The 21,186-nt window shown below is 37.8% G+C and overlaps 1 long non-coding RNA gene across 1 annotated transcript in view; it reads right to left on the bottom strand.

The window, feature by feature from the left end:
- Window positions 1–21,186, bottom strand: part of LOC311430395 — a 128,261-nt gene that overhangs the window by 45,640 nt on the left and 61,435 nt on the right. Inside the window, exon 2 of the long non-coding RNA XR_014688762.1 lies at window positions 13,422–13,582. This is a non-coding gene — a long non-coding RNA (uncharacterized lncRNA). The remainder of the gene's footprint in view (window positions 1–13,421; window positions 13,583–21,186) is intronic.

Genomic DNA, 21,186 nt, shown 5'->3' with positions numbered 1-21,186 from the left:
GCTCTACTCTATGTTCATCCATTAGACATTTTGCTTCCTGCTGTTCAAGAACCCACCAAGTACATTCAAAGCAGAGTTTTTTACACCCTAGAGGGCTTCTCACCAACATAAAATCATACCAAACTTTTTCAGAGACCTGTCAAAAACAAACAAACAAAACCAAAAAAAGCATTAATTTATGGAGAAGAAATGCTTAACCAAGAGATTATTCAGTTTTCCAAGACAGCTGTTACATATAGTCTAAATGTTCCCCCTTGAAAGAAAACATTTGCATTATTCCCTAAAATAAACTGTTTCTGTTGTTTTTTTTCAATGGGGGTGGTAGAAGGACTGGTAGTGCAGCCCTAAATTTACAACTTGCAATACATGATTCAACATATAAAAATGATTCAACATATAAAATAAAAACAAAGGGTTACAGATCCATGAAGGAATATATTGTACCAGTCCTAAATAAGAGAGTGTGATAAGGGGAAGGAGAGGAGGATGGATTTAAAGGAAAGGTTGTTTTTATACAGGAATACACTTTTACATGTCTAAAGATTTTGCCCTGGAAGTCCATTTATCAACTTGCTTAAACAGTGCACATACATAGCTCAAAACAATAACTGTTTAAGGATACGAAAGGCTATGTACCATCTCACTGAAATGTTTTCACATTATTTACTTAAACCAAAGAATTCTGTACTCACATTTTAAAGTATTAGAAAGAAAGATGTCCTGGTTTATATTATCTAACCAATGAACCAGGAAATCAGCTGCAGATTCATTTTCTGTGTGATTTCCCTGATGGATACATTCAGGATGCTACAGTCAGGAACTGGTAAAACAACCCCTGGGAAGAGGTCAGAAATGATGATATCAGAGAACAGAATGCAGTGGGACAGGCACAGAAATTAAAAAACAAACAAACAAAAAAAAACAAACAACGACAACCAAAAAAAAAAAAAAAAAAGAAAGAAAGAAGTGTGCAGGAAGGGCTACCACTAATGTAATCATTTTAACTTCTCTTATTTAAATCTTCTTTAAACCTTCATCTACAATTAATAAGATTTGCTATTTAAAAAAAAGTTCAGAGGGTTCCATGCTTATTGCTGAAACATGAAAGTAAAATTCTGGCCTTTCATCATCTAAAACATATATAAAACTTTGTGAATCAAAAGTCTCTTTCAAACATCTCTGAGGGTTGACAAGTTAAAAAACTGCCCAAAATGAACAGTTTGTTGTCAAAATCCCACCACAGAGCAGCAAAGGTATAAGCCAAGATGATACTCAGTGGTATGCTGAGCTGGCATCAAAGAAAGAGAGCATTCCATGTATTTTGGAAGATAATTTTTCATTTAAAATAAAAGGTAAGCCAGCCATTAGAGGTGCAAAGATTATCTTTCTCATACCTATTAGTATCAGACAGAATGGGTATATAGATGGATGTAAAAAGTAAGTGCAGGGAAAAAAATACAAAAAGACTGTTAAATATGGACTCTCACAACAGAAATGTCAGTAATCATAATATGGAAAAGGAACTGTACCCATGGAGTTTTCTGTGCTTTTAGACCCAGATAAGATATTTATACATGCACAGAAGGGCTATTTTCATAACAGAGTGTTGAATTATGCTAAACAGCTCAAAGTATTGTTTAACACATAGAGATAAGCCAATGTGGTATGTAAGGAAGGCAGGTGCCTGTGTGCCTTTCCTTTACTAGCATTACAGAGACCCATGCTGTCTCTGCATGAGCATCAGGAGGAGATGGAGTGCATTCAGTCCTAGAAGAAAACCACCTCATCCTTTCTGAGCATCAGCAGCCACCCAGAGCCACGGGGTTGTGTTATCCCTCATCACTGCAGCTTCACCGCATGCAGCTCAGACACAGCCTTCAGACTTCTATTTGTCAGCTGTTACTCTTTGCCCTGTTCTGCAGGATGAGCCCTGCTTAGACATCTGTGGCTACTGAAGACCTCTGACAGAAGAGCTGGTGCCACTCTGGTGTGGGCACAGGGGGCATAGGGGACATGCAGGCACTGCCACCCCTGGGTGACACAGAGCCCACTCTGCTGACCCACCTGCCTGAAAGGCTGCAATACCGAAGGTAAGCAGAGCAGCAAAGAGTCAAAAGGGCTACAAAATGTGGATTTCCCTTTATGACCAAACCCAGAGGCTTTGAGAAGACTATGGTGTGTTGCAGGCAACATGGACCAGATCCAGAGCTACATTGTTATATATAAAAAGGATTTTTTTCATTCTTCTCTATAGTTTTGCTTCTGACCTGATTGTTTTTTTATCCATTGTTTAGCTAGGACTCCCTCTCTACCTTTGAATGTCTTGTGGTTTAGAAAGAATTTCTGGGTATAATACTTAAAAAAAAAAAAAAACCTTTCCCAAATGGCTTAAGAGCAACAATAAGTGTAAAAGATTTTTTTTTTTTTTACTGATTTGATGAAAAAAAAATATATTTTTTTCTCCCCCTTTACTGATTTTGTGTCAGAACTGGAAAAGAACCCAGGTACCTGAAGGTTTGTCAGGTACCTACAGAACAAGCAGTGGTGGTGTCTTGAGAGGTCTGGGACATGGCATTATTTTAACATGAAAGGAGACATCATGACTTTTTGTCATTTATATTATTATTGCACATATATAGAGAGAGGCATGCACCTAGGAAAATAAATTCATTTGTTCTGGATCAGTCCACACACTCAAGCACTTCCCTCTCTCTCTTCAATAGTGTTTCTGAAATTAAACCAGGAAGATTCTGTTCACACTTCAGAGAGTGTTTAGAGAGTTTTTGTTTTGTTTTGTTTTGTTTTGTTTTGTTTTCCCTCCTGCAGCTATGAAACCAAATGACCTGGATGCAACAAACCACCTCTTTGGTGCCTTTCTCTGCTCCCCATTTCCCAGCCATACTCTCCCAATGCTCAGTGTCAGAATGAGATAAGGACAGGGAATGGGAGAGGTGATTTGCTCCTGCTGATAATACACAGAGAGAGGAACCCTGGCAGGGGCATCCCTTAAGATGATTAGACAAGCCAAGGATCCTTTAGTGATGAAATTGCAGCTGTGGAAGATGAGCTGCACCAACAAGATTTTATTTTTCAGTGGAATACCTGAACAGGCATAGATCTTTTTTCTACCATTAGAATACAGAGGTATATACAGTATACTTCTCATGAATGATATGTACCTTCATATGCAAGGAAAAGGAGAGGAAAAAATAAACCCACCAATGATGGTGTGCATGTATATTATATTTTGGATATACTCTCAAAAGTCTCTCAAAAGTGAATCATTTTTGTTCATCCAGTTTAGTGGCATTTAAATGGATCTGATTTGCACAGTTATCCTTCTGAGGTGTCCTAATTTGACCTTCTTTCTTAAGCTAATGGAGCTAGGTTGAGACACGCAAACAGGTAGTTTGAAAGAATGCTACTATTTCAGATACAGCATGTAAGAATGGCATTGTTCGCATTTCTAAGCTCACAAATGTCATATCATTTCAACACACAAATATATCTCAAATCCAAATTTCATATGGCAAAAAAACTAATGTTCATCAGTGTGGCTTTAGTCCTATCAGAGATACAACCATGCCCAAAAGAAATATTTGGAAACTATCCTTTGATCAAATTGCATACATAATGTGAACCAGGCTGCTCACTGTGACATATAAAAAACTGAGGTTGTTGCAAGGCAGTATAAACACACTGAAGGAAGGTTTCACACCATAAAATAAATAAATAAATAAATAAATTAATTAATTAATTATTGCACAAAAAACATAATTCAGATCAGCAAGGAGAATGGCAACTTCCAGAAGAAAAGCCTGACAATCCCCTCCCCCTGCACCATACACATACAGGTAGGTATGCATCCAAGAGAAAATAACAGTTCATAGCTTCCATTAAAATACATATTTAATAACTCTACACAGCTGTAATGACATTTTGAGATTTTTCAAACAATAAAAAAAAAAAGCATTTCCAAATACATTTCAGGAAGTAAAGGCTACTAGCAAATTCCCTGCCAAAACAACTTAAATTACCATGCCACTTTTCTATGCTTGTTCAAAAGCAAAATGGAGATGAATATGAAACACCAAGTCTAAGATCTATTTTTCAAAGTGTTGAAGCTAACACATGAAAGTGAAATATTTCTTAGTCTCCCTAACTATAGATCCACTGCATTAATGCAAGACAACGACTAAAAGCTATACCAAAGCATTTAAAGGCTAAAGAACAAGCAATCAGGTTTTCTCAAGGAGGGCAAAAATAAATTAGCTGTAGAAGAAACAAAAGTGTTCTGAATCGTAAGGCAACTAAAAAACTGCCTGTTAGACACCGAGGATTACCTAAGTGTGAAATTTCAAAACCTGAAATATCTAATTTATTTCTATTTTTAAGATGCCTGTTCCTCTTAGGAATATGAAACAAGGTACATGCACAATAATCTGAAAACCTCAGGAAGATGCAGAGACAGATGGAAATGTAAACAAGTTTGAAGGATCTCTGCCAAAAGTCTGCTCTAATCCACTGTCCAATCATTAAAGAATAAACACCACACAAACCCCTTTGTTTTGAATGAATTACAACCTGGAATTACTTGGCAAATATACAATGCAGAATGCCATGGAAATAAAGAAATAGGAGCTAGCATAGAGGGACATATTTGCAAGTCATCTCCTTCTGTGCAAGAACACAAGAAGTGAAAAATATGTCTTTAGGACTCTGCTGGTCGAGGGTATAGAAAACAAACTTCACTTTTTGTTCCATGGTTCTGGCAGGAGCAGGTTAGAGGTGCTGAAACCAGCAGAATCCATGGATCCAAGTCCAAGCAGACAAGAAAACTGGGGATGCTACCACATCCTGGGGCAGCTAGACTCCAGTACAGCTGGCACTCTAAAAGGGACCAGAGGAGCAAACTGTTCCAACAGTGGGTGCAGGAGTTGTGAGGTTTCTATCCTAACAACTGCATCTCAAATGTTGCATCTTCATAGGGACCATGGCAAGGAAACTCTAATTATTTCCTGGACCTAGCCCTCTGGTAGCTAGGTGGCTGTGATTTATATCCCTCACAGTAAAACTCCTCTTATTTTAGGAAGAGAAAATATCCTTACTAATTTCATATTCACTCCATTGTCTTGTGATGGCATGCATCTTAGAGTAGGGTTTATCATTGGAGAATGTGCTGAACATGGGAATCATATTTCATAGAAAGAGATTATACATATCTACAGAGTAGAAAACTAGACTTGCAAGGAGAAAATCACGATTCAGTTCCCTTCTCACTAGTCTTGTGCTCTCAGCAGTCCCCTTCATCTGGTGGCATCAGCAACACCTACCCGGAGCTGTCTGACCAGGCAGGAAAATGGACACATTGCCTTTAATTGCATGACTCATTAAGTAATGAAATTAAGTTTGATCAGCAAATAAATTCTATGTTCTATTTCTTTTATAGTTTAGATGAACCAGATTCACATAGATAAAATCCTTTCACTTTCAAAATACCTAGTATCTGCAACAGTATCCCAGACACTCCCTGTCAACATATTGTAACAACTATGGATGAATGATTTTCTGCAGACAGTAGGCACAGAGAAGGACCAGACATCCCTCTCATCAATGCCAGCATAGACTGGAAGTAATTCTATTAAAGTCAGCATGGACTTGTCAGACATTGCAAATCCATATTTCCCATGGAGAGAAGACAGCAGGAGATGGAGGCAGGAATTTGGTAGGACAGAAAAAGGCAATTATATTAGGAAAATGTGTAGGGTACATGTATACTATACATATATATGAGAAGGATAATACATTCTCATTCGTTGAGAAGGTCTGATAAAGATTCATTGGTATATATCTGTTTTTATTTGTCTAGGTTCATCCCAGTTGGTTTTCCCTTTGTCCAAGGAACTTCATCTCCAAATTAGCCAAATATCAGGATACTCTTTCTATGATTAATTATACGTGCATGCACTTGTTTCAATTAAAGATTTGGCTGAGCTCAGATGAAATGTCTCCATCCAGCTCTGTTTCTACACTAGCCTTTTATATCAAATGGGCAACTTTTTGTGAAGAGCTGCTGCCTGTGCTAACTATGCAATGGCAATCATAACTTTATTTACCAGACAGAGGTGATACTTACATAGCCTTATCCTTTGGCCATTGACCGGTATGATCCCAATATAAAGGGGTCTCTGGAGGAGAGAGGTGTGAAAGACTGGGGAAGTGGCTGGGGAAGAAACTAGCGAGGTCCTTAAGAGAAACAATTTCCAAAGTCTATTATTTTCCATGCAGAAAGCAACATAAGTCCTTTAAAATGTCTTCCTCCCCACACACATCTGAAAAGCACTTGCTGAAATGGCTAATAGAAAAAGAAGGTGCTTGGTGCAAGACAAGGTGCAAAGCAAGTCAGATCAGATGTGCCGTCTCCTCACATTGCTCTCTTGCCAGCCTCCTTCTCACATCTCCTTCCTTTTGGGAAGTTTTGCCTCTTCAATTACTATTTCTGGAGAGCAAAACTTCTACAGAACTTGGGGGTTGTTTCACATGACATCTTTGCACATCATAATTGGGAAATTTGTTAAATCAGCTGTTAGTGTCAGCAGTCAAAGCATGCTGACTGAGACCCATGAGGTGTGGAGTCCCCAGCTGGGACTAACAAACCACCTCAGTACTGGAAGCACAAACTGGGAAGAGCAGTGAGAGCAGGCGAGGGGTGGCTGGAAGTGAAGAGAAAAGCTCAGCAGGCGTGCGGGGAGCCTGGTGCCCCATTGTGGTTGGCACAGTGTGAAACACAGTGCAGAGCCAAAGGAAGCTCACAGCTTCCTCCAGTTGTAATAATATCCATTAGTTGCACAGCAGAGTAGAGTTGAGTGAACTTTAAAGGGTTTGGAGGTCACGTTTTTCATGACATGGTTCAGATGATCAGATGAGCCCCTTAGGCCCATAGGACCAACCTTAAAACTCATGTAAACAAGGTTGACAGTGAGGTAGTGAGCATTTTTACTCCCCTTCCCAGACAGTGTGAAGCAGTTTGAAAAGGCAATGACAAAAATAAATAAATAAATAAATAAATAAAACCATAGAATGGAACTTTTCAAAACCAAGAAAAGCTGCTTCATTTTCACTTGCAGACGAGAACTTGTAACATTTCTTGTTATTGGATGTTTTGGGCATATTACCTCACACATCTAAGTGTAGTACTCACTAAGCCATACAGGAACTCATTTGTTCAGTTGTTCCAATCTAGTGCCTGTATCTCCTCTCTCTCAGCCCCAGCCATCCAATCTCATGGATCTTGATAAAAATATTAAGGTGAGAAGAGCCTCTTATTTGTTTTCCATGGAATAATCCCAAATTCTTAATTCTTATGGTTTTTATTCTGCTTCAATTAGTTGTTGGCAGTGACCTTGTTTTCATATATCTTTTTCTGAGTAACATATGTGAACAAGGAATCTATAGTACACTTATATTTTCACCAGAACCCCTGCTACCCTGCCTTGTCTGCCCAGATGCACACACTGCACTCGACACCACCTTACTCCACAGTTTGATGAACTCCATCAAGTTGCTCTTCACTAAACTGCAGTGCTGAACACAACCCACAAGTGTTTGCATCTCACCTTGTCTGACACTTCAGCTGTATGCATGCAACCACTTCCACTGCTCTGTAAACCCTCCAAAATTGTCTGACTCTGGCACTGAACTCTGCTGAGGTCTGCAAGAGCCCTGGGTGCATGTGTGTGACCCAGCATTTCTCCCTGCAACAGCAGTGAGAGACAGGGAACCCAGCTTTGCTTATAGATCCCTGACATATACTCAGTAAAGTCGTTGTTTTGCAGCAGGTATCAACACTGAAGGGAACTTTCCCAGCCCTTTTCAAAGCACATTCCCAGGACTAGGTCCAGAAGGAGCCTCTGTGGGACAATCTCTGGCTGTTCCTGGGACAGCTCTTACTTGCCCTCACACTGCAGTGACATAACAGTGACCAGGACACAGCCCACCCTTCACACAGAAATCCCACCAGTCTGCCTAGAAATCCTGGCTGTGCGGAGAAGTTCTGAGCTTGCAAAGCCAAAGAGCTTCTCCAACTGGTGAATTTGATTTTTAAGTCAAGACCAGGAGTGCTTTTCCCCGACAGGGAGGTGACTTGGTGAATCCCATTAACCGTTCATCTCTCCTGGCTATCTGCAGGTACTATCAATACACCTTCCACTGCCTCTCCTGGGACAGCTGAGACACTTGGCAATTAATTTGCAGGATCTCAAGCAGAAAATTATCTCTCTGTAGAATGAGCAAACTCCGACTGGTCTCCATTTTAAGACAGACGGTGTAGAAATGGCTGCTATTCCCGTGAAATCCTGAACATGCACCCTCCTCTCCCATTTATCCTTTTTCAATCCTTCTTGGATTCCTGCAGGTAATAAAAGGCAGGGCTGTGGCACAGAGAAATCACAGCCACACAATGTGGCCAGAGCCACCCAAAACAGGGCAGCTCTGAGGGAGCCATCTGATTACTGCTGCCCACATCTGTGTGAAAAAGCTGGCTCCAGCCAGCTCTTTGGTGCAGGCTCAAATAACTGTGTATACAGAAATTGTTTCCTTTTTCCTCTTAATTTTCACCGTGGAAAGCAGCACCTTAAACACATGAGAATCAGGTGTTGCACATTGCAGAAGAGAGTTTCTGTTTTCTGCATGTAGAGAAACATTGAAACAAATATGTTTTATGGGTTATTTTGATTGTGGGTCTGGAGAGGAGGATCTATTCCAAGTGACACCTGTCATTTAAAGCCTTAGCAACATGAAAATTAAAGTCAATTAACTTTTAATTTATTTCCATCTATTTATTTTCCAGAACCACTAAACTCCAGACTAGAGAATACTCTCCTTAGAATTTAAAGCGTATCATATTATAGTTCTTTACAGATACTTGTAATTTCCTTATGAAATTGAAATCTATTGCTATGGACACTCATGTTCAGTACAAGTAACTATGCCTCTTACTATACAAAGAGTAAGTTGTATACTCTTTTCTATCAAGAAGAAAAAAGAGTTCTAAATGATAAAAAGCTTTTTCTTGGAACAGCTTCACCATGAACACTTGTAAAAGAATATCAGAAATGAGAATGAAACATAGATGCAAAAATTAAATCAATGTTTAACAAACAATTTTTTTCTATACTTTCTATTTCATATTTATCTAAAATAAAATGTCTAGCTTTCTGTAAATACTGTAGTTTGCTTTGCATTATTATAAATTTGCTAAGATCTATTGTAAGAGAACTTTTCCTTGACTTTGGGATGGGAATTTTGTGAATTAATTGGGTATGTGAATAACAGAGAACAACCACATCAGTTCAAATCCAGTGTTAGCAATTCTTTTTCCCCACTTCCAGGTGAGCTAGCTCATAGCAACTCAGCAGCTTCAGACTTGCATAGTTAAGAAAATTGAGAACATTGCTCTTTCCTTAAAGTTCCCACAAAAGTGGTTAATTCATACTCAGGGCATGAGAAATAGGTTTCTTTCCTCCCACTTAAAATTAAAGTAACATTAATTACTTATCATTAATAAAAGTAATGTTAATTATTTTACCAAAGGAAATGTATTCTCCCAATTTCCCATTCAATTAAATTCTCGCTTATACTTTGAAGAAATAGACCCTAAAAATAAACCAAAGCAAACCCCAGAACCCCTGAAAGTGCTCTGCTGTCTGGGAATGTCCTGGCAAAATCTGCCTGTGTATCTATTTCAGATACTGACATAGCCTCCAGCAGCAGACTTCCTGAGTACCTCTGTGTATTAAATGCATTTACTGCACAGCCTCTTTGTGCCATTATCCTGTGAGTCAGATGAACAAAGCACAGTGTTTGTCTGCCCTAATTTGAGTATCTAAAGTCAGATGTCACCCCAGGCTCACCTGCTCAATAACCCTCTGGAAGCAACCACTCCTCCACCTCCTCCACCAGGGCAGTGCAAAATTGTCAGCTCAAACATAGATATCTTAATATTGGATCAGAGTCAGGTGAGACATATCCTGGCCTTGGAGATTTACATAAAGTGCAATACTGGAAAAAGATTTCATCTTTCAAGCCCAGTTAACTACAAGACTGTTTTTTCTTGTCCTCAGTTCAAAAGTGAGCAATAGCCATTGTTTCAAGTAGAATTTTGAAATATACCCTTTTATGCTAAAGAACTTAGTTAACTAGACAATTTTTATTTATTTTTTTTTTGTGTGTATGGAGAAGTTACAGATCATTTCACAGAACACCTGATTTATATAGCATTTGGGAGGGGTTCCTTTATTTACACTTGTATGTATGGTGCCTTCATTCAAAATGTTCCTGATAAAATCAGACAAGATTAGTTATATTTGTTACATTTTTATTGTTTTTGTACATACCAGTTATATTTGGTGGATGTTCATAACTCTGTTGTTTCAACAGAATACTTTGGGGTGAATCTCAGAGGCTCAATGCACTGAGAGTCCATCACAGTCCCATTTTCATGCACAGGTTGAAAGGGAGTACAGGGCAGTTTAATGATTCAGTGTACTTGCTGCAGGAGCATCAAGTGCCATACATGTTAATGAGGTAAAGAAAAAGCAGCTACAAAGTACAAATGGTCACAAGGACACCAACAGAATCAATATTTGGAGGAAGGAGTAAGTAACCTGGCAGCAGGTATGTCATAAGAGCTAGTTAAGCTCTCGGGAAAGAAAGAAAAACAAAGCAAAACAAAACAAAACAAAAAAGTAATTAATATTTTGTAATCTGTTTTTAAATAGAGCCTTAATACAAAGTCTCACCTTAAAAATCTATAAGGATTTGAACAGCCACCACATCAAAAATGTCCTCTGGCCACTTTTACTGATAATGTTTCTGATGTCCCTAGCTGAAAAGTTACACCTTTCCAAATCTGGCCCAACTAACACCATCAGCCAATCAAGGTGTTTGTAAATGTAATTGACAATAGACACCAAAAAAAAAAATATGTATTTGACACAGATATCAGATACTTTACATGCTTCCAAATAAGGAATACATACTCAGCAAAGAGATTCCTTAACCACACACTAATTATTTTGAATACACTCGAGGTTACAGAAAGCCTTACATAACAGAAATCCTTTGGGTAATGTCTTGCCTGAACCCCATATATGTTCACCTGTCAGCCTAGACAGAGAACCCCCTGCCTACTTTCTAGTCTGGATGTTAATGTGTTAATGGTTGGCCACTTGACAGCAACTTTTGAATAGATGTTCAAAAGATGCATTTGGATCTTAGAAGGCTTCATGAATCCAGTACAGCTACAACTTTAAGGGACAATCCCTTTCCATCACCACTTTCATGTCTTACTTTTTATTTCAAAGAAAAAAAAAAAAAAAGCTTCTATTAAAAAACAAACAAACAAAAAAAAAACAACTCAGGTTTAGCAAAATTGATCCTCTGGTCAGATTACACCTTCAGAACATGTGCTAAAATCTTATTGCACGGAGTTCTCTCTTTTTTTTTTTTTTTTCCAAAACTATGACAAGAGAGTGAAATTGCTCCTGCTTTATTGTTTACTGCTTAAGGTGGACCTGAACTGGGGGGTTTCATGTTGGGAAGATGCTTGATTGATTTTAGGATAGAATCTTGAATGTTTTACAGATATTTTTGTACACCAATTGAAGTAAAAAGTCAACTCTGATTGTACAACTGCCTGCTTAGAAGAAAAAGAACACGACATTTTTTGCAGACATTTGTTTCCAGTCCTTATGAGTCTCCTGGTATGTCATTATAAATGGGGGAAAACATGAACTGGAAATATTAATGGCTTTGTTCTCATTTTCTTGTCTTAAAAAAAGGGAAGATAAAATGAACCGAATTTAAAGTCGGTGTGATCCTCATGAATTTAATTGATGATAAAAATAAATAAAATGGAATGTTTATACTTTGATAACTACACTATCTTGGATAAAACAGTGCTCTATATCCTCCTGAATATTTTTCTTTTTGTAAGTTCCAGTGTTAGGCTGTTTGTTGAAATTTCTCATTAATAGATCTTTAAGTAAGAAAATATAACATTTTATCTGATATTATGAGTGAGAACATACTGTAAACAGAGCACAAACTTTAAAAATCTCCCTTGGATAGTTTCCAAATCCAGCAATGAAGCACTGAGCCTTTTATTTCCTTAGTTTAAAAGCCCATTTAGAATATATAATTTCTCACTTCCAGCAAGAGCATTCTAAAACAAATTTTATTTAAAGAGCCATAGTGCCTACCACACTGGGCCATGTTGACTTTGTCTGGTAAAGCCTCCCACTGAAACGTAGTTTCTGATGTGTGGAGATCACAGCTTGTCTCCATGTAGTTGAAATGCCAGCTCAGGGTTTGTCTCATGTACTAGGCACATCTTTTACCCAGAGAGTTGCCTGGATAATTCTCCTTCCAGAAAGCCCCAGAGAAAATTCTCCAGTGAACAAGACCAAAAGGCAGTGGTACCCAGCCTGTTTGTGGGTGTTTGGGGCACCCCACAGTGCCTCCCTGCCCAGTCAGGCCAGCCCTGTACATGGGGCCATGTGGGCAGCTGCTCTGACCACCTCCTGTCATCCCGTGCAAGTCTTATCTCTGACCAAAGCTTAATTCTCTTCAATGACAGATTATTTTTCTGTATATGGTCTTAAATCATCCTGACAAAACAAACCTGTGCCTGGAAATTAACTTTCAGGTTTCCAGTAACAATGAAGATGGATCTTACTCTTGTCACCCACAGTTTTGCAAAGATGGATCCTGTGACAAGGACTAAGAATCTGAAATTCATTTTAATATCTGATACAACACCATTCATTGGAATACATCTAAGTTAAAAATTATAATGGAAAACTTTAAATTAGCTCAAACTTCAGCTCTGAATTCAAATAAATTCAAGGGCTTAATGTATACCAGCAAGACAAGTAATATTGCATCTGTTTTCACACTTGCTGCTTCAATGCTGAATTGATATTAAAAGTAAGAATGTTAAATAAGTGAATTTATTTTTAATCAAGAGTTGGTATTGCCTTTGCTTTGTGTTAGAGGGTCATGAAACTACCTCAGCAAAACTGTTGGTGTTTGCAGCCTCTGTAACCTACTTCCCCGTAGCACCCATACAGCTAAGCTACTTGGCTAGCTGTTAAAAAGTTTGACTAGCTGGAGTCTTTAAGACATCACAGAGAAACAGGAAAAAGCTTGATAAATCCCTCTTGAATATAATGACAAACCTCAAGGAAACTGCTTTAGAAAGTTTATTTACCAGGAAAAAAAAAAAAAAAAATCACCTTAAATGAAATATTTGTTTTTCCACAAGGTTTTGTTCTTCCACAATTTAACAGCAAGGTTGATTGCTAAAAAGAAAAGCTGTTTGAGTTGCTACAAACCATGTAATGAATGGTGGCTTTTCTTACAGTAGAAACTAGAGCTCTGGGGACTCTCATCAACAGACCATCTTGACATCCTGCTGGGCCATCGGGGATCCTTGTGTTTTTCCAACCTAGAGAGTGGCTGTGACATATGGGGTGAAGTGATGACGTTTTTTATTCTGTGTACTGGGCTGCTGGACACAGCTCTAGAATAAACCAGTAAGAAATAAAATTAAATTAAAATAAAATAAAACAAAATAAAATAAATAAAATAAAATAAAATAAAATAAAATAAAATAAAATAAAATAAAATAAAATAAAATAAAATAAAATACACTATGAAATGTAATAAAACAATATAGTCTGGAACAAAAGACATAGTTAATCTGGAAATAATTTCTGGTTGGTATAAACATGAAATCTTCAGGCTTTGACATGATAGAAAACCTTCCTTATGCCTAGAAAGCAAGTAGCGTGCATTCTTGTTTCTTTTAAAATTCCCGTTTTATGACAGTCAGGCTAGCATAGTCTCTACTTTGAACCCACCTCTCAAATACGTTTCATCAAAGGAAAACGGTTGCCTACTGGAAATCTAATATCAAAGATATGGTGTTGTCATACAGGATAGAGTAAAAAGGACAGGAAACATGTTGTTTCCAACTTAAATGCACATAGCAAGGAAGAAGTTCAGTGACTATTTGTGTATGCATGTGTGTGTGTGAATGCAATTATACCAGGAAAAAACAAAACAAAACAAAACAAAACACTCTCCTTATGTTGTTACCTTCATTATCTATTAAGTTATCACTACACCTGTTCAAAAATATCTGTATATTTTCCCTTTACCTATTTTAATATCTAAAGTAGGCTACAAATATTAGACATCGTGTTTGGATAGTACAACAGAGAATTGCTTGAATTCATGCAATCTCTTTTCCACCGTGTCCAGAGATGGGAGGAAAAAAAAAAAGAAAAAAAAAAAAAAAAAGTAGTTAACAGATGGTCAAAGTAATAATTATTTTGACTTTTAATCACTTTTCCCATGTTGTATTAAAAAGAAAATAGATAAACAGCCCCTTTTTAATATGAGCATGTTAAATATAACTTTTTCCTTAGAAAAAAAATTGACAAAAATGATTGGCTTGAAATTCAGTTTGACAAAGCCAGGGTAGAGATTAGGAATTTTACTCAGAAGTTTGGAATTTTGTTTGGTTGATTCAACATCACAAATTAATGTGGTTAGGAACGTGGTGTGTGTGTGTGTGAGAGAGAGAGAGAGGGGGAGAGAGAGAGAGAGAGAGAGAGAGAGGAAGGAAGGAAGGAGGGAAGGAAGGAAGGAAGGAAGGAAGGAAGGAAGGAAGGAAGGAAGGAAGGAAGGAAGGAAGGAAGGAAGGAAGGAAGGAAGGAAGGAAGGAAGGAAGGAAGGAAGGAAGGAAGGAAGGAAGGAAGGAAGGAAGGAAGGAAGGAAGGAAGGAAGGAAAAAGAAGAAAACAAAGAAAAAAAGCAAACGAAACCAACAGGATGTTGATGTGACCATTAAAAAAAAAAAAAAAAAAAGGAAACAGACACCTGATTACTTGAGGTATGGGCATCTCTATAGATATGTCTCTTCAGCCTCCAGTGCAACAACATTACCCTTTCCACCTACAGCACTCAGGATGTCTGTTCTCTCCCCTGTGCCATTGGCAGTGACTGTCTGCATGGCATGCAGATAGCACCAGCCAGTGCAGGGTATCACCCCTGAGGCCCTCCTACCTGGAGGCTCAGCCTTGTGATTGGAAGACAGCTGCCTCAGAGGCTGCTCTAACCTGAGTATGGTTCCTCCTTCTTCTGCATAAAAGTCCACCTCCAAACTCTTCTTTTGTCCTGTCTCTGAGATAATGATGGTTTTGTTCTTTTTTGTTTGTTTGGTTGGTTGGTTAGTTGGTTGTTGTTGAGAACCAGAGCAGTGTTTCCAAGGAGTGCTATGCTCCTGCTCTGAGGCATGGTGCTGACGTGGCTGAAGCATGATATCTCTACCCCCATCACCATGCTGTGCAAGATCTGCATCACATTCCCTATAAAAGACAGCACCTGTTCATCATCTCTTACCTTCAGGGTTATTCTTTTTCCTGGTTTTCTTTTTGAGTGGTAGTTTATTCAGCACAGCGCTTGCGAGCCTTTGATGGCATGAGGTAGGAAATCATTGCACAAAGAGTATAACTCCCGGCGATCTGAACTCTGCTTTTAACACAAAGCAACATTAGCTTTATCAAAAGACATATTGTTTCTACCTGCAGTTTAGAACCTTTTCGTTTCCTTTTTGCCGAGCCATTCCTTATGTTTCTTTCATCAATTGCCTTTCAAGAAAGGAAAGAATACAGCTTTCTTCCTTCAGAAGCAAACTGCCCAGACAAATCCCACTTGCCCTAGAAATCCCTATTTGGGGTCAAATTTCTTTCTTGGATACTTGATTAGGGACTCTCAGAAAAATCAATGGGAGCCGCTTTCATTCCTTTCAAGTCTGGCCCTACTGAAGATAAGGAAATATAAAATTCCAACAGAAGAATCCACCTTTTCAGAAGAAATTCTTTCAAATGTTTGAGGCAACTAAAAGCCTGTTTCTCTTTCACTTTCAAAGAAACAGGGCAGCACACTTAAGAATAACATCCTAACTGTTCTTTTAACCAGATAAACAAATAAGCAGAAAACATCATCTTAAGCCCTTAGTTAAAACAATTCTCTGCACATCATCTGCAAGAAGAAACAAAATATGGGATGTATTGAAAATACTGCAGCCTTTTGTCAGGATGAAATATATACACAGATGTGTGGTTATCAATTTTGGAAACTTACTTGGAATAAATACCAGCACAGTGAAATACATTGGTGAAATGCAAGCTATAAACATATTGGTGCCATTACCTGAGTGAAATATAATAAATTTAATGACAAATAATCAAAAGCTTTTTGAAAAATTAGTGCATAGTTAGATCTAAAATGGCCAGGGTAATGAACAATTCTGCTTCAATATCATCTTTAGGCTATTCAGACTATCTATTCTTTGCACATAAAATAAATATGTAAAATATGTAAATATCAAGGGAAGAATAGATTTTAACATGGTTTTCAATATAAATTTGGCAATATGTCCACGAAGAAAGCGCCAGTCTGACATGTGAATTGTTCACTTAAAAATAAGACCGTTCTCCTAAACAAAGCAACTATCTAATAAAGTGTCATTGTTTTATAGGATTGTAGTCATAAGGAAAATATAAATTCAAAAGCTTTTTTTTTTTTTTTTTTTAATCTGCAACAATTCAAGCCCCAGTCAAACAAACCACTTTCTGTAGTTCCTTTCATTAGTCACATGCCAACACACATTGTTAAATTAGCAAAAGATCACACAATGCCTTCTAAATTAATGACCAGGCTTTCTTTGACTGCTCTGAGGTCACAATTTCAAGTTGCTTCATTTTGTAAATGTTAAATGCATTTTTACCAAGACTTGTACTGCAGAGCTGGTACATAGCTTTGGAAGAATGATCTCAATCCTCTTTTGCCTTCTGCATAGTCAGCAAAGGAGCTGGCACATATTTCCAGGGCACAGTCTTTGCACCTCATAAAATTTTAAGTAGCAGGAAAAAGCCTAGATCTGTCTTAAGATAATATTAGATTTTAAGATGGACATAGTGCTCAGTTTCCTAACCTGAACACATTTGATATAAAAAAAAGTAAGAGGTACATTGCATAAAATCTTTAGAAGAGTATAGCAAATGATTATTTTTAAGTGTAACTATTTTTAAAGGATAAAATTGATGTCTTCATGCTTAATTTTTTGAACAAAGCCTACAAATAGTCCCATAATCATGAAGATCAAAACAGCCCACTGAAAAAAATAGGATTTCAGCATTTAAACTGATTATCTAGAGTCTTCTGAAGATTTCCAAGGAAGGATATTAAAAACTTTAAAACAGGAAAAATGAGTTTACAAGTTTGCTTATTTATAAGTAAACAGTAAAACCTAATCATGAAGGTTTCAGTGGTTAGAAGTGAGCTGAATTTTTAAAGAGACATTTGGAAAGCAAATATAAAAAGTCAGCTGTTCCCTGCATTTTTAGGGAAAGAATGATCACATACTGCTTTTAAGGTTGCTGTGCAAACACACATAAATTAAAAAATATTAAATAAATAAATAAGTAAATAAATAATAATAGTAAAATGATACCTTGCAATAGAGAATGACAAATCTGCAGTGAAAATCAAACAGCCTGGCAAGTTACCATAAGTATTGTAAAATTGACAATATTAGGCAACCATCATTAGCATAGAGAGATACACACCAGAAGATGTTTGACTTTGGGAAAAGGATAAATTAAAGGATATATTTGAAAGAATATAAGTACAAATATACAAGACAAATGTTGGGCAGTGTACAGGTATGGAGTAAGATTCCTTTGCTCTCTGCCTGCTCAACTCTAGCCATTCAATTAGTAATTTCCTGTGGTTGAAGGATACCACATCTTTTCAGGTTAGAGGAAAAGCTGGGAATGCTGCTGGAGGGAACTGGTTGCAAATCAGGACATCACATCTGAGAGCAGGAATGGATCTTCCCTCACCTCTGCCTCAGCAAAAATAAATAAATAGATAAATAAATAAATAAATAAATATATAATAAATAATAAATATATAATAAATAAATAAATAAATATATATATATATATATAATACAATTTGCATTACTGTTGTTGATTTGGGTTTGGAAGGCTGGAAATGAAAATTTCCCAGTAGACAACAATAAAGTTTTCAAATAATGTTTTTAAAAGAGATGATCTTGTAATACAAAAGTCTTTGCATGCAACACAGGTCACAGCTGGAAGGTGAGGCTGTATGAAGGCTGAATCTGTGCTTTTCCTTGTATGTGGAGGATGCACTAATGACATCTTTTGAGGATTCTCAGATTTCTTATTAACATTCTTATCATTGTCCCAGAGCAAAGCATGTGGCTATGAAGATAATGTTAAATCTGAACCTATGTGCATACTTCAGCTTCTTCACGATAATGCAGGAACCAAACTGGGCTGTAATCAGAGGCAGAGAAAGGGCAGGTAAAGCTACGAAGCTGGGTAGAGAAGGGTGCTGGACATGGGGACACAAAACCTGCCAATGAAGAAAAGCACATGCTGGAGATAAAATCAAGCAGGTGTGGTAAAGCAAAGAAAAGGGACTTATTTTCTCTTCTACCTGATGTGAATTGGGAGTTAAACCCTTCTTTAGGATAATTCCACTAATTTCTATTATTTATAAATGCCAGTATCAAAGCAGATATTAGATATATTGAAACAAACCACTAACTCAACAATGGGCTGATGAAAGTCTTGCATTGATATCCATCCAATGGATATCCAGTTCATACCCATTTTGAAGATGCCAGCATCTTCAAAAACACTTCATAACATGACCTGTTTTGCATAAGCTTACCCAAAGTGCATCTGAAACAGCTTTCATACACATCCTCTATTTCTTCTGACCATCTGGGGAAAAACAGATTCAGCCAGGAGTTCTGTCTTCACAGATATCACAGGGCCTGAGGCAATGCCTCCTGCCCCATCACGTCCAAGCAGGGCACTTGGGTCAGTGGCATCCAATGGCAGCCCCAGGAAGAGAATGACAAATAAATACTGTATAAATTATTTTGTATCTCTAAGACTGTATTCTTTATTTCCATACAGCTCCCTCCTAACTACACATTCCACATGTCTTCAAACATGGAATAGGCATTGCAAAAACAACAACAACAACAAAAGCAAACAAACAAAACCAACCAACCAACCAACCAAACAAACAAACAAAACAAACAAACAAACAAAAAAAAACTCTACTCTTTGCTCTACCCTGCACTGGTGCAGCTGCACCTTGAGTACTGTGTGCAGTTTCGGCACCACAGCATAAAAAAGATATGAAATTACAAGAGAGTGTCCAGATAAGGGCTACAAAGGTGGTGAAGGGCCTAAAGGGGAAGACGCATGAGGAGAGGCTGAGGTCACTTGGTTTGTTCAGCCTGGAAAAGAGGGAGCTGAGGGGAGACCTCATCGCAGTTTACAGCTTCCTCATGAGGGGGAGTGGAGGGGCAGGTGCTGATCTATTCTCTTTAGTGAGCAGCAATAGGACCTAAGGAAATAGTATCAAGCTACAACAGAGGACGTTCAGGCTGGACATCAGGAAGAGGTTCTTCACTGAGAGGGGTGTCGCACGCTGGAACAGGTTCCCCAGGGACATACTCACGACAACAAGCCTGTCAGAGTTTAAGAAGCATTCAAACTGTGCACTTGGTCACATGGTCTGAACTTTTGGGTAGACCTATGTGGAGCCAGGAGCTGGACTCGATGATCCTTATGGGTCCCTTCCAACTTGGGATGTTCTATGATTCTACGGAAAAAAAAAAAAAAAAAAAAAAGGAACAGAGAAGAAATGGAAAAATAGCTGAGATTAGTAACCTAATCAGTTCATTATGAATAACAAATATCCTTGGGTTTACAAAACAAAAGGTTGGATTTCTCTATTTATTACAGAAATTACATCACTGTTTTTATCTCTAGTTTGTGTTATGCACCTGCAGAAAAAAATTAGTTCACTTCTTTTGCTTGCTACTGGTTTAGTAATGTCCTATTCCATTTTTCTGTTAGAGTATTACTTTTTCTGTGATTATAGCTGTGTTAAAATGTACTTTCCTTAAGCATGCAGAAGAAGCATAACATCTTTTTATGAAATGAAGGAAATTCTGAAGTTATGTGAGTTGTGCAATCCATAGTAATGTAGTACTTGCTCTGATACAATGGATTAGTGACTAGATTCCTCTACAGTCTGAAATTCTTGTAACTACTTACCCCGGTAACACAGTCTCAGGCCCTGCAACAGGCTCGTGGAGAACTTACAGTCTTTTATATTTTTATAGTCAGAATTATAAAGAATATCTTATTTCCCATTTCTTCCATTTATTTCATTCCTACAGTGTCATTAAGAAAATTTTCAGGAGTGTAACTTCAAAAATAGTTAAGAATTGCACAAACCCCACTCTGTATTCTGAATGTTCTTGTGGAAATACTCATACAAAATATAGAATGATGGTCTTAGGGCTTTTGAAGAGCAATTAATGATGATGAGGCAAAATTTTGGATCTATTTACTTTAATGGTGAAATTCCCATTGGAATTCCCAATGGTTCTCCCTGCAGGACTTTTATGATCCCCATTTTTATCTCATCCATTCTGACAGTTGCAGAGGAATTGCTGAGGAATGAATAACTTGGTGAATTTCAAGAGAGGATGACAGTTGTTTAGCCAAACTTGTGCAGATGAAATCAATGCCATGGTACTGGGCTGAGGGAAGCAACTGGACATGTTGTAAAGATGACTTATTTTTTTTCGATTGAAGTCTACAGGCTGGGAGCTGTGTTAGGTCTGAGCTCGTTTTTAGAGACAAAAAAGCCTCAGAAACCCCAAAGTCTTTACTGACTCACAGCTCTGATGTTGGTGTTCTGATACAGAGCTAACAATCTTACAGCTTGGCAATTACATAGATAATGAGCAGTGGGTGGGAATGATTGTGGGGATTGACCAGAAACCTGAACTAGAAGAAGATACCTACTGGCCTCTGATGGATTTCCAGGCACTGATCTGAAATATACTATATTCAAATTGTATCAGACCACTCAAGCTCCTGGCTGGTCTTTACCAAAGCTTGACTGTACCAACTCACCCCAGCTATGGCAGAGTCAGGGTGCCAGATGATGCAAAAGGCTTTAATGAAGTATATTGTGCTTTGATTAGATA

The sequence above is a fragment of the Aythya ferina genome, assembly GCF_964211825.1.
Source record: "Aythya ferina genome assembly, chromosome: 1".
NCBI classification, from domain to species: domain Eukaryota; kingdom Metazoa; phylum Chordata; class Aves; order Anseriformes; family Anatidae; genus Aythya; species Aythya ferina.
Note: the sequence above shows the minus strand (reverse complement) of the source record. Positions and strands in the feature narration are given on the sequence as shown.